General features: G+C 43.4%; 1 pseudogene; it reads left to right on the forward strand.

Annotated features, from left to right (window-relative positions):
• Positions 1–934: 934 nt before the first annotated feature.
• Positions 935–2,743, forward strand: LOC124958032 (sal-like protein 4; annotated as a pseudogene).
• Positions 2,744–15,385: the final 12,642 nt, after the last annotated feature.

Below are 15,385 nucleotides of genomic sequence, written 5' to 3' on the forward strand. Positions count from 1 at the left end.
CTTTACTTAGTTATGTGTTACATCTCCTGTTTATTTTGAGATCACAGTAACATTTACAAATAAAAGCTAACTTTTGAACAAACTTTAAATTAACTTAATACTAGAGTACGGTGGAGCCAACTAATATAAAATTAGGTGAGAGGCAGAATCTTATTTCAGGGTAGGTTCTTGACAAATTTTAGGTAAAGTGCTCTATTTCTCAAGATGATCTTTGCCCCTTTCTTACATATCATTTCACAGTGTTCTCAAGTAGTATTTCCATAATCTATCTGAATAGCAGTTAACAAAATACAACATTAAAACTGAAGCATGAATTAAACATAAAAGCCAAGAGAGCTCCTAAGTTAAACAAATCAGACTCTCCTTATTACTTTCCAAAAATACACTTAAATTCCCATCTCAATAAAAAAGAGTAACACAAAATTATTTATATAACTTATAATAAAATGTTACATCAATTCAGTTACAAACCATTAAATGACATAAATACCCACCAACTTGGTTATTTCTATATAAATCTGAAGAAATATTGGGAGAACATCAACTTGGTAAAATGCTCTCCTAAGCTTTACATGTTAAATGATTATATACTTGAAGAACATGAAGTCATCTGATATACAGAGAATCCAGTGATGGCTAGGGTCATATTTACACACATGTCCTCATTAACTAAAGTTTAACTTTTACATTGAAACTTAGACAAGGATCAAAGAGTTCCCACATGTACACATAACAGTTGTTTATTTAATCAGCTACAAAGTAATCATTTACAAGACTTTAAAACAGGCACACTGTTAATTCCTTTAAGACTTAGGTTCCCGAATTACTGGGACTTGCGCGTTCCGGCCTAAGGGGGGTAAATTTCCCAACTCCAGGAATTTGTGGCGGAGAGGGCAAATAACCGCGGCTCTCCCGGCGCCCGGATGCTCGCACCATGTCGAGGCGCAAGCAGGCGAAACCCCAGCACATCAACTCCGAGGAGGACCAGGGCGAGCAGCCGCGGCAGCAGGCGACCCCAGCGTTTGCAGATGCGGTCCCAGCGGCGCCGGCGGCGGGGGAGCCGGGTGCTCCAATGAACCTCCCAGGCAGTGGCGATGAAGTCAGCGGGGACAAGGGCACGGTGAAGCGGCTGCGCCGGGAGGAGACTCACGTCTGCGAGAAGTGCTGTGCCGAGTTCTTCAGCCTCTCTGAGTTCCTGGAACATAAGAAGAATTGCACTAAAATTTCACCCGTCCTCATCATGAGTGACGGCGAGGGGCCAGTGCCTTCCGAGGACTTCTCCAGGGCCGTGCTGAGCACCAGCCCCCCAGCCCAGGCAGTAAGGATGGTCACAGGGAGAGCAGCGGCGGCAGCTCGGGCGACGTGAAGGAGAAGCCGGGCACGGAGCCGGTCCTGTACTTGAAGGCAGAGGCTGCCCTGCCGCCCGCACCCCAGGACATAAGCAAAGTGGCCAACACTAATGTGACTCTGCAGGCCCTCCGGGGCACCAAGGTGGCCGTGAACCAGCGCAGCGCAAATGCGCCGCCCGCCCCGGCGCCGGGTGCTCACGGCATCCCGTGGGTCCTGGAGCAGATCCTGTGCCTGCAGCAGCAGTAGCTCCAGCAGATCCAGCTCACCGAGCAGATCCGCATGCAGGTGAACATGTGGGCCGCGCACGGCGGGGGCCGACCCCCTGAAGACTTTGGGCAGCCACATGTCCCAGCAGGTTTCCGCCACGGTGGCGTTGCTCAGCCAGAAGGCCGGGAGCCAAGGTCTGTCTCTGGATGCCTTGAAACAAGCCAAGCTACCTCATGCCAAAGTCCCCTCCACTGCCGGCTCTCTGACGCCCTTTGCCCTGAAGACCGACGGGTCGCGGGTGCTCCCGAACGTCATGTCTCGCCTCCCGAGTGCTTTGCTACCTCAGGCCCCAGGTTCTGTGCTCTTCCAGAGTCCTTTCTCCGCTGTGGCACTAGACCCCTCCAAGAAAGGGAAAGGGAAGCCACCGAACATCTCCGCTGTGGATGTGGAACCCAAAGACGAGGCGGTCCTCTACAAGCACAAGTGTCGTAGCAGCCTCCCATCAACGTTTATTCGAGCTCAGCCCACCTATGTCAAAGTTGAAGTTCCGGCACATTTGTAGGACCCTCCCCCATGTCCCCAGGCATGACACCTTTGTTAGCGGCCCAGCCACGCCGACAGGTCAAGCAACATGGCTGCACGGGCGGTGTGGGAAGAACTTCTCATCCGCCAGTGCCCTTCAGATCCATGAGCGCACGCACACTGGAGAGAAGCCTTTCGTGTGCAACATTTGTGGGCGAGCTTTTACCACCAAAGGCAACCTGAAGGTCCACTACATGACACACGGGGCAAACAATAACTCGGCTCGCCGTGGGAGGAAGCTGGCCATCGAGAACACGATGGCCCTGTTGGGTACGGACGGGAAGAGAGTCTCCGACATGCTTCCCAAGGAGATCCTGGCCCCCTCGGTGCCTGTGGACCCCGTGGCCTGGAACCAGTACACCAGCGTGCTCAATGGCGGCCTGGCCATGAAGAACAACGAGTTCTCCGTGATCCAGAGCGGCAGCATTCCCGCCCTGCCCGTTTCCCTGGGGGCCGGCTCCGTGGCGAGTAAAGCCACTGTCTCCAAGCTGGATGGCTCCCAGTCGGGCGGCAGTGCCGAGGTGGAAAAGCCGGGAGTTCCTGACAGCGTCACAAACACCAGTTCCCTCACTTCCTGGAACAAAACAAGATCGCTGTCAGCTAAGCGTCAGCTAAGCCCGGGGAGGACCTGCCTGCCAGCAGGAAGTGCCCATCCAGGTGAAATGGCTGGTCCCTGGGCTGGTTCTGGTTTCGGGTTTTCTTCAAGAACCCACCTCCTCTTTTCTTTTTTTCTGATATGCAAATGATGTTTACGGTTGTGACCACGACCTTGGGCAGTCCTACAATCACGATTGTTGTTGCTATGCTGCTTTGCAAAAAAAGATGAAAACAAAAAAGAGAAAAATTGAAAAACAAAAATAGGCATACCAAAACAGACTAGAATTTTTTTTTTTTTTTTCTTTTGGAAAGAAGCGGGTGTTGCCAAGTAGCTTTGTTACTTGCAACAAACTATATGTATAAGTAGAAGCTTTGTACAACCTAGAGTGACTTTCCAAAGACTGTTGCCTCTTTCAAGGTGGAACAGTTGGAACTTACTGCACCCTGGCGGAAGAGACAACTACTTAGCCTAATTGGGTGGGGGGGTACACTTGCCTCCAGGGCAACCATATGTGCATGTGCAGGTGGATGGACATGGTCTGCCCTCTACTTAGGGACCTTTTTTACATGACCTCCAATCCTATGCCCATCTTTTTTGTTTTGTTTTGTTTTGTTTTTGAATGTACTTTAAAAAAAAAAGAAAAAAACAAAAATCCTCAGGTTCTAGAATGAACAAAATTGCTTCATTTGTTTTGAATGTACTTTAAAAAAAAAAGAAAAAAACAAAAATCCTCAGGTTCTAGAATGAACAAAATTGCTTCAATCTTAGAACCTTAAGTAGGATGCCCTCGCGTGGACTTACTTTAGTCCTTAGGGAGCCGATGTGTGTGTTGCTGCTTATTTAAAGACAGTTCATTCGAAGCCCCAAGCGTGCCAGCTACTCCCCACATGTCCAGATTCCTTCGTCTTCCCTGACACCAGGAGAGGTGGCACCTGAGCAGGGATTCTCAGGGGACATGATGTAGCTCGCCAGTGCCTACTCTATCGAAGGACTGCATTCTCATTCTCAAGAAGAAACTCATGGAAGGGCGTACTTCCTATCACAGGCTCACATTTTCTTTCTTTTCTTTTTTTTCCCCAATTTCCCCAGTGCAACTTATGCCAAGTAGTAATGAAGATTTTTATTTTTCCCTGAGTTGCATGAAGGCCAACGAAGTTGAAACAGGCAAGTCCTGGGTGTGAAAGCTTTAATTTATCTACCTCATTTATTTTTTATTTTAGTAGCCATAGTCTCTATTTTCCTATTTTATGACCTCTGAAGTATTCCCAGGCCCCGTCTTAAACCTAAGAGTTAATTGGTGGGAACAGGTAGACATTCACGATGTCTTTGTGATTCCTTTTTGAAATCCCCCTTTGTGCATGTGATAATGTAGAGCAAATGCTGAAACATTGCTCTGGTGGTTGAATGAGGAGGGAGAAAGAAGGACCCAACATTGGGGCTGAGGATTTTTTCCCCCACTGTGTGGAAGGCCCTTATTGAAACGTGGATCAAGACTGTTACCCAAAGTTTTGTCTTAGTTATTGCACCGACTTTAGGATCCTAAAAAAAAAAAATGTTTTTGCCAAGTTGTGCCTTTCCTTCTGGAATTGTACGTGAACACAGTCATAGTGCCTGTTTACACTGTGATGTGATTATTGTTACGGAGAACACACCGGTGGCTCTCACTGCTGAGCTCACAGCACCTAGTGAATGTGTGATACATGGAGAAGCCCCTGTAGGACCTGCTGATGCTGTTTGTCTGTTCGAAAATAAATTTTGAATGTCTTCCCCCCCCCAAAAAAAAATAGACTTAGGTTCCCTAAGTTATATAACCTAAAAAATAAAAAATAAATTACCTTGACAGATAAGACAAGATCAATGTTTTAAGAAGCTCTTGTTGTTTCTAAACATAGTGAATTAGCATATTAAACGTTGACCTTAGAAAAAAGCCCTTAAGTAACTGACGATTATAACCAACTTAATCACATGCATGAACTTTTTGGGACTTACCTTTCATAAACCTTTTGAAACTTACGGCTTCTTACAACTTGTTTACCATACAAAACATAGAAACATTTCTTTTTCCTTTTAAATTTCCATACTCCAATATCTTTCCATACCTATAACTTTCTTATATCTCTCTTTGTCCAGTTGCTGACTGTCAGGAATGCACTCACCTGTCCAATCCCAAATAATGGAATAAGAGATACAAGGTAGAGGAAAAAGGGAGGCTGGGTACCTATTGGTCAGGAACACATAGATTGAGTACAACCAGCATTTTATCCCCTAAAGCACAAGAGCCCTCCCCAGATTCCTCACTGGCTAACTACTATGGGGTGTACAATCTTCCAGATTATCACCTAGGTTTACTGTCTCCTATCAGTTATTTAAGGAAATAAAATTTATTTGTCCCCACATCCATTTGTTTTCTTGTTGTTGGAAAGTTTTCTGGGTTGATTGCCTTGTGACACTCTTCTTCATAAATATATTCTTCAAATACATTTATGAAGTTGAATTCCATTTAGGTAAAAATACATTTACCCATTTCTGATTTGTGTTACCCAAGAAATCCAAGATACCAAACAGGTCTAGTTAATACTCTAAGTCAGTTATTCCTGCCAAAGGAAAGTACTTAGAAGCAATGGACATAGCACTTTATATGTCTTATAGTTTGATTTGCTACCTAGAAACATGTAGATTAGTAATCCTGAAGATATCTTTCCTCCTAACCAATTTAACTTATGTGAACTGAAAGGCATTTGGATTCATTTGGATGATTGTTTACACAGTTTATAAGTGTTCATTTATCTATTTGTCATTTTCACACTGTGTAAACAATACAGACACAAGCATATATGGAGACAACAAGTATAGGCACAGATAAACTTAGGACAGAAAGGAAACAAGAATTTGTAACTTCTTCAGTGTTAAATTTCTACAGGTAGGGGGCAAAGTAACTATTAGATTTAGGGCTTTTGAAACTAAAATAGAGCCTGTCACAGATTTTTACAGTATGACTCAGACCTGGGAAGGGCCTGTGCTTTCCATTTTCCTTCCCTGTGTCTAGGCCTATAATTGTTCCTGGAGATTCCTTTTACACCCCAAACTCTCTGCCCATTCAAAGAATGCTAAAAAACAAAAGCATTTTATCAATTTTGGGATCTTTTGCTCTTTTGTCCTAGGACTCTCTTTCCAACATTTTAACCTAAGGCCCTGAGGACTATCTGGGGAATTTCAGTGTCTTTTCCCCTGCTGGCCTCCCCTTCCCTAGAGGTTTTTTTCATTAGAGGTTCAAATTTCCCAATGGTGGCCTCTAGCTCCCACACACCATCCAACTCCCTGGCTGTGGGCTCATGTTTATGAAAAGGGTTCAGCAGCCCTTTTGGGAGGTTCCTTGCCTCGCATCTCAATCACACTCACACAGCCTGCAGGATGTCCTGACCCCAAGGAAGAACTTCTTTCTTAAGAACAGACTTTCCTACCTTCATCTGTGTGTGGAGCTACCTGGGTGCTGCTGCACTTACCAGGTCTCTCTTTCTCTCTCTCTCTCTCTCTCTCTCTCTCTGTTGCTGATCAACTTTTGATTTGAAACAGGTTTTCAGTCCCAGATAACACAGGTATCATCTTGTACCCCAAGTCCATGGCAACAAGGCTGTGGCAAGCATCTCTTTTAAGGAGAAGTCCCCATGAGCCCCTAGGTGATGAATGAATCCCCAGGTTGGGTGTTAACATTTTAGAGATACCAGGGTGCCTCAAGGAATCATGTTCTCATAAGTAGCTTGGCAAGGCAAACCTTACTTCTGCAGAAAGTTCTGCTTTCAAACTGTGCAAGCAAGCACACACTGACAGGCAGTCTGCCTATTTTTATCCCCAATGCAGCACTGTCCCCTGCTATGACAGGAGGAGTTTGGGGTTACAATTATATAGTTGGATAATGTTAAAATTAGGGAAGTCAGCCAGATGTGGTGGCACATGACTAATCCCAGTGGCTCAGAGCCTGAGGCAGGAGGATCACAAGTTCAAAGTCAGCCTCAGCAAATGCGAGGTGCTAAGCAACTCAGTGAGATCCTGTTTCTAAGTAAAATACAAAGCAGGTCTAGGGATGTGGTTCAGTGGTCAAGTGCCACTGAGTTCAATTCCAAGTTAAAAAAAATTTGGGAGGGGAAAGGAAGGGCTATAGTTAAAATGGCTATGCTTGTATACATGTTGGGCATCTCAAAATAATTAAGATAGAATCTTCTATTCCAGATAAGTCTAAATACTATATTCTATATACTCAGTGTCAAACATGAGGTCACAGTGGTTCTCAGGGCCTTCCACAGGGTTTCAGTGGGAATCAGTGCCTTGCCCAGGGTCTCAGGGTTACTCAGATCATCCCCAGATTCACAGTAGCTCTTGGGGTCTTCTCCAGTGTGGAAGCAGGACTCTGGGCCTTCCCCAGGGTCAAAGTAGTGTTCAGGGGTTTTGCCAGAGTCTCAGTGGATTCTTCCCTTTCCAGAGGAACTCACTTGGGATCTTGGACCTCCTCAGGGTCTCTGTGGATTTCAGAATATTCCCAAGGTTTTTCATGGGACTCAGGCCCTTGCCTAGGGACTTAGTGGGACTCATGGCCATCCCCAGAATTTCAGATTGTGTCTGAGACTTTCTCAGAGTCTCAGTGGTCTTCCCAGATCTCAGTGTGACTCAGAAACTTCCTCATGTGCACACTGGGTTCAGGACCCTCACAGTGCATCTAGGGCCTTACCTATGTCCTCAGCGGAGCTCAGCACCATTCTATGGTCACACTGGTGCTCATTGCTTTCCCTGGTGTTGGAATGGGACTCAGCACCTTCCCCAGTTTCTCCCCAGGGTCTCAGTCAGATTCAGTGCCTTCCCCAAGTGTGCATAGGGGCTTGGAGCATTTTCTAGGGTCTCATGAGGGATCAGAACATTTCTCAGAGTATCACTGGGACTCAGGTCCTTCCCCAGAATGTCAGTAGAACTCAGGGCTGTCTACAAGTTCTTAGTAATTCTTCCCCAGTGTTTCTGTGTTTACCATTCATTATTCTCAGTGGTGTTTAGAGCCTCCTCTGTGATGGTGTAAATGGAGTGCAGGGCCTTTATCAGTGTCTCATTGGTTCTCAGGGCTTTTCCAGGACATCAATGGGGATCATGGCCTTTCTAAGTGTTTCAGTGGGACTCTGGGCCTTGCCTGGGTCTCAATGGAATTCTGGGTTTTCCCAGGGTCACAGTCATACACAGACCATTCTCCAGAATCACAGTCATGTATAGTCCCTTCCCATAGTCCCTTCACATTCATGCAATGTCCCTTTTCCTGGTCTCAGTGGGGCTCAGGGCTTTTCTAAGTGTTTCAGTTATAATCTGGGCTTTGCCTTACATCTCAATGGGATTTAGGCCCTTCCCCATTGACACAGTCATGCATAGGCCCTCCTCACTATCACAGCCATGCATAGAGCTCTTGACCAGGGTCACAGTCATGCATAGGCTGTTTTCCATGGTCTGAGTCATACATAGGCCCTTCCCCAGGATCAGAGTTATGTATAGGGCCCCTCCTCAGTGTCACGGTCATGCATAGGGTCATCCCCAATATCCCAGTCATGCAGAGGGTCCTTCCTCATGCTCACAGTCATGCATAGGCCCTTTCCCATGGTCATAGTCATGCATAGACTTTTCCCCTATGGTCACAGTCATGCATAGGAATTCCTCAATGTTGCAGTCATGCATACAACCATTCTGCAAGGTCACAGTCATGCATAGACCATTCCCCAGGGTCATAGTCATGCATAGCCCCTTCCCCATGTTCACAGTCTTACATAGGGTCTTCTGTAGGGTCATAATCATGCATAGCTCTTGCCCAGGTTCACAGTCATGCATATCCTAGCCCCCATGGTCACAGTCATACTTATGGCCATTCACCAGGGTCACAATCATGCACAGGCCTCTTCCACATTGTGACAGTCATGCATAGGACCTTACCCAGGGTCTCATTCATGTGTATGTCCTCCTAGGGTCACAGTTATGCATATATCCTTCCCAAGGGGGTCAGTCATGTGTAATCCCATCCCCATGGTAATGGTCTTACGGCCTTTCCACAGTGTCACAGACATACATAGGCCCTTCCCCAGGGCCACAGTCATACATAGGCCCTACCCCATGATCACAATCATGCATAGGTCCCTTCCACAAGATCACAGTCATGCATAGGGCCCTTCTGCAGGGTCACAGTCATGCATAGACAATTCCCCACTGTCACAGTCATGCGTAGGCCCTTCCCATGGTCACAGTTATGCATAAGCCCTTCCTTAGCATCACAGCCATGCACAGGCCCCTCCTCAGGGTCACAGTCATGCATAGGGCCTTCTGCAAGGTCACAGTCATACATAGACTATTCCAGAGTGTCACAGTTATGCATAGACCCTTCCCCATGTTCACAGTCATACATAGGGCCCTCTGCAAGGTCATAGTCATGCAGAGCTCTTCCCCAGGGTCACAGTCATGTATAGGCCTTTTCTCAGGGTCACAGTCACGCATAGGACCTTTATGCAGGGTCACAGTCATGCATAGGCCTCTTTCCATGGTCACAGTCATGCATAGGGCCCTTCCTCATCATCACGCTCATGCATACAGTGTTCCCCAGGATCACTGTCCTGCCTAGGGCCTTCCCTAGGGTCACCATCATGCATAGGCTCAACCCCAGGCTCAGGGTCATGCATACAGCCCTTCTCCAGGGTCACAGTCATACATGAGGCCCCTCCAAATGGTCAGAGTCAAGGCACAGATCTAGTTTTATTTAGGATTGTACAAGACATATATAGGTACATTATCCAATCAGGTTAACATGCTTGTTAAACAAGAGAACCAACTTATAGGTAAACTATACATCATACTAAAGTAAACAAACCAAGTGTGCCTAAGTGATTCTGCCCAGCAGTAAGTCTGAGACAAAGGACTGGGGAGAGGGCAGGCTCTATCACACAGTATGAGGCACGGCAGTGCAAGCCAGCTCACATCACAGCTTGCTGGAATGCTTGATGAATAAAACTTCCCCTCAGCTCATAGCTCAGCCTCAGGAACTGCAAAAAGCCTTCAATCCATGGTGAGCCTTTACCATTTTCTCAGTTTCTCTGTCCAGACTGTTTGGCTTAGTTAGACCATGGTTTCAGCGACTGCTCACAAATAAGTTTGAGGAATGTTCCCTACATTTCCACATGGTCACAGTCATGCATAGGCCCTTCCCCAGTGTCACAGTCATGCATAGGGTCATCCCCAATGTAACAATCATGCACAGGACCCTTCTCCATGGTCACAGTCATGAATAGAGCTCTTCCTCAGTGTCAGTCATGCATAGAGCCCTTCTGTGGGGTCACAGTCATGCATAGAGCCCTTCTGTGGGGTCACAGTCATGCATAGAGCCCTTCTGTGGGGTCACAGTCATGCATAGAGCCCTTCTGTGGGGTCACAGTCATGCATAGAGCCCTTCTGTGGGGTCACAGTCATGCATAGGCCCTTTGTCATGGTCAAAGTAATGCCTAGGGCCCTTCCCATGGTCACAGTCATGCATAGGCCCTTCCTCAGGGTCACCATGATGCATAGGGCTCTTTGGAAGAATCACAGTCATGCATAGGCTTTTCCCCAGTGTCACAGTCATACAAAGGCTTTTCCTCAGGGTCACAGTCATGCATAGAGTCCTTCTGCAAGGTCACGGTCAAGGATAGACCCTTTCCCAGGGTCACAGTCATGTGTAGGCCCTTTCCCATGGTCAGAGTCATGAATAGGACCTTACCTGTGGTCACAGTCATGTATAGCCATTCCCCATGGTCACAGTCATGCATAGCACCTTCCCCAGGTTCACAGTCATGTACTGGGCTCTTCCTGGTTTTATTGTTTTCCTTGCCTTCTTCAGGCACCTGCTGGTTTTCATGGTCTTTCTCAGCATTTCAGTGGGTTCCAATATGTGCTCCAGTGTGGGAGTTTCTCAGCCATGTTCCAGGTGGATAAGAAAAGTGTTAGCTGCTGGAGGAGCATGTTGACTATCAATCAATCAATTACCTATAAATTTATCTAATCAATAAAATCCCAAGAGCAAGTACTCTCTTTAAATGAAAGGGGGTATGACATCCTGGCCATACCAGATCTGGCCTCTAACAACATGGAGTAGCCCACTCTCTTTTATTTATCACACAGAGAAAGGGGGCCAAGATGGGGAGGAACTTCCGCTGTGATGGACAGGATGAGGTGGAGTCAGGGGAGCCTTTTTCTTAGGGGGGCTGTCATAGAACCAGACAGGGAGCCACTCCCACAGAACCACATACCCCCAGACAATCTGGGACAGACCTCAGTATCTGCCAGTTCTGGAAAGTCAGACCATTGTGAAATGAGGCTCCACCCAGTCTGACTCTGCTAGATAAGGATGGTTCCCCACATCCAAGATAATTTTTTTTTATCAGAATGCATTTTGATTCGTTATACACAAATGGGGTACAACTTTTTATTTCTATGGTTGTATATGATGTAGATTCACATCATTCATGAAAACATATATGTACGTAGGGTAATGATGTCTTTTTCATTCCTCCATCTTTCATATCCCCATCCCCTCCTGCTCTCAATTACCTCTATGTAATCCAAAGTTCCTCCATCGTTCTCTTATTCCCACTCTCCCAACCCCCATTATGTATCATCATCCACTTATCAGGGAAAAACATTTGGCCTTTGGACTTTTGGGGATTGGCTTATTTCACTTAGCGTGTTATTCTCCAATTCATCCATTTTCCTGCGAATGCCATAATTTTATTCTTCTTGATGACTAAATAATATTCCATTGGCTATATACCACAGTTTCTTTATCCATTCACCCATTGAAGGGCATCAAGTTTGGTTCCAAATCTAGCTATTGTAAATTGAACTGCTATAAACATCAATGTGGCTGTGTCACTGTAATATGATGATTTTAAGTCCTTTGGGTATAAACCAAGGATTTGGGATAAATGGGTCAAAAGGTGGGTTCAGTCCAAGTTTTCTGAGGAATCTAAATACTGTGTTCCAGTGGCTGCACCAATTTGCAAGTTCACCAGCAATATATGTGTTTGTCATTTTTTCCCTCATCCACTCCAACACATATTATTGCTTGTATTCTTGATAATAGCCATTCTAATTGGAGTTAGATGAAATCTTAGGGTGGTTTAGTTTGCATTTCTCTAATTACTAGAGATGTTGAACACTTTTTCATATACTTGATAATCACCTGTATATCTTCTGTGAAATGTCTGTCCAGTTTCTTGGCCATTTATTGATTGAGTTCTTTGTATTTTTGATGTAAAATTTTATAAGTTCTTTATACATTTTGGAGATTAGTGGTCTATCTGAAGAGTGTGTAGGAAAGATTTTCTCCAAATCTGTAGACTCTCTTTTCATATTATTGATTGTATCCTTTGCTGAGAAATAGCTTTTTAGTTTGAATCCATCCCATTTATTGATACTTGTTTTCATTTCTTGCACTTTAGGAGTCTTGTGAAGAAAACCTGGGCCTAAGACAACATGATGAAAATTCAGGCCTACTTTTTTACTATTTGGTGCAGGGTCTCTGGTCTAATTTCTAGGTCCTTGATCCATTTTGAGTTGAGTTTTGTGCAGATTGAGAGATAGGGTTTTAATTTTATTTTACTGCATATTGATTTCCAGTTTTGCCAGAACCATTTCTTGAAGAAGCCATCTTCTCTCCATTGTATGTTTTTAGATCCTTTGTCTAGTGTGAGATAACTGTATTTTTGTGGGTTTGTCTCTGTGACTTCTATCTGCACCATTGATCTGCCTGTCTATTTTTGTGCCAATACCATGCCACTTTTGTTAGTATTGCTCCATAGTATAGTTTAAGGTCTGATATTGTGATACCTACTGCTTCATTTTTTCTGTCCAGGATTGCTTTAGCTGTTTGAGGTCTTTTATTCTTCCAGAAGAAGTTCATCATTGCTCTCTCTATTTCTTGGAGGAAAGTCATTGGGATTTTAATTGCAACTGCATTTAATATGCATAGTGCCATTGGTAGTATGGCCATTTTGACAATATTAATTCTGCCTATCCAAGAACATGGGAGATCTTTCCACCTTCTAACGTTTTCTTCAATTTCTTTCTTTAGTGTTCTGTAGATTTTACTGTAGAGATCATTCACCTCTTTTGTTTGATTGACCCACAAACATTTTATTTTTTGAGCCTATTGTGAATAGAGTGGTTTTCCTAATTTTTATTTAAGAGGATTCATCATTCATGAATAGAAATGCATTAGATTTATGTATATTGATGTTATATCCTGCTATTCTGCTGAATTCATTTCTTAGTTCTGGTGGAGTTTTTTGGATTCTATTAAATACAGAATCATGTTATTGGCAAATAGTGACAGGTTGAGTTCTTCTTTTCCTATTCATATCCCTTTAATTTCTTGGGTCTATCTAATGCTCTGGCTAGTGTTTCAAGACTGATGTTGAATAGAAGTGGTGAAAGAGGCATTCCTGCTTTCAGCTTTTCTCCATTTAGAATGATGTTGGTGGTGGGCTTATCATAGGCAGCCTTTACTATGTTGAGGTATGTTCCTATTTTTTCTAGTATTTTGAGCATGTAGGGGTGCTGTGTTTTATCAAATTCTTAGCATCTATTGAAATAATCATATGATTCTTCACTTTAAACCTATTGATGGTGATGAATTATGTTTTTGATTTCCAGATGTTGAACCAACCTTGCATCCCTGGGATAAACCCCACTTGATCATTGTGCACTATTTTTTTAAAATGTTTTTATATGAGAATTGCCAGAAATTGGTTAAGTAGTTTTGTGTCTATATTCATCAGCAATATTGGTCTAAAGTTTTCTTTCCTTGATGGATCTTTGGTTTGGGTATCAGGGTGATTCTGGCTTCATAAAATGAGTTTGGAAGGATTCCCTCCTTTTCTATTAAATGGATACTTTGAGGAGTATTGGTAAAGTTCTTTAAAGGTCTTGTTGATCTCGGCTGAGAATCCATCTGGTCCCAGGAATTTCCTGGTTGGTAGGCTTTTGATGGTTTCTTCTATTTCAGTGCTTGAAATTAATTTGTTTAAATTGTGTATGTCCTCCTGATTCAGTTTGGGAGGATCATATGTCTCTACCAATTTATTGATGTCGTCAAGATTTTCTATTTTGATAGAGTATAGATTTTCAAAGTAGCTTCTAATTGTTATGCATTTCAATGGTGTCTGCTGTGATCTTTCCTTTTTCATCATGAATTCTAATAGTTTGAGTTTTCTCTCTCCTTCTTTTTGCTAGTGTGGTTAAGGTTTATCAATTTTGTTTACTTTTTCAAAGAACCAACTTTTTGTTTTGTTCATTTTTGAATTGTTTCTTATTTCAATTTCATTGATTTCAGTTCTGATTTTATTTATTTCCTGTCCTCTACTACTTTTGGTGTTGATTTGTTCATCTTTTTCTAGAGCTTTGAGATGTAATGTTTGGTCATTTAGTTGTTAATTTTTTATTCTTTCAATGTATGGGCTAAATGTAATGAACTTTTAGTACTGCTTTCAGAGTGTCCCTGAGATTTTGATATGTTGTGTCATTGTTCTCATTTATCTTTCAAATTTTTTTATTTCCTCCCTGATGTCTTCTATTTTTATTGCATCATTCAATGGCATATTATTTAGTCTCCTGAGCCCCACTGAAACTTTGAGGAAGTCCATGAGTTTCACTGAAACCCTGGAAAGTCCCTGAATCCAGTGGTATCTTGGAGAATCACCTGAACCTCTGATAGACATTAGGGAAGACTGTGAACCAACTGAGACACACAAAAATCATGAGACCTATAGGTACTTTGTGGAAGGCTTGGAGGAAATCCCTGATCACAACTGAAATGCTGCACACAGCTGTGAGAAGAGAAGATCCTATTTTTGGTGGAGATTCTATTTTTTAATTTTATCATTTATTTTTAATTGCATTCCATTATGATCTGATGGAATACAAGGTAGTATTTCTATTTTTTTCTTGTATTTACTAAAGGCTGTCTTGAAGCATACCATATGGTCTATTTTAGACAAGGATTCCTGATCTGCTGAGAAGAATGTGTATTTGCTCAATGATGGATGAAATGCACTGTATATGTCCATTAAGTGTAAATCATTAATTATATTATTTAATTCTACATTTTCTTTGTTCAGTTTTTGTTCAGAAGATCTATCCAGGGGTGAGAGTGCTATGTTAAGATAACCCAGTATTATTGTGTTGTGGTTCAATTTTTATCTGGAATTGAGAAGGATTTGTTTGATGTTCATGGACACACCATTTTTGGGGTCATAAATATTTACATTCATTGTGTCTTGCTGGTATATGGTTCCCTGGAGCAAGGTGAAATGTGCTTCTTTATTCCTTTGACTAACTTAGGTTTGAAGTCTACTTTATCTGATATGAGAATGGAGAACCCTTCTTTTCTACTGATCTGTGTGCATGCTATATTTTTCCCCAACTTTTCACGTTTAGTCTGTAGATGACATTTTCTATGAGATGAGTCTCTTGAAGGCAGACTATTGTTGGGTCTTTCTTTTAAATCCAACCTGCCAGTCTATGCCTTTTCATTCCCCAGATTCTTAATGTGCATATGCCCTTGCCTAGAGACCCAGTGGGACTTGTGACGATCCCCAGGGTCTCAGT

This window comes from Sciurus carolinensis, chromosome 11, assembly GCF_902686445.1.
Source record: "Sciurus carolinensis chromosome 11, mSciCar1.2, whole genome shotgun sequence".
NCBI lineage: Eukaryota > Metazoa > Chordata > Mammalia > Rodentia > Sciuridae > Sciurus > Sciurus carolinensis.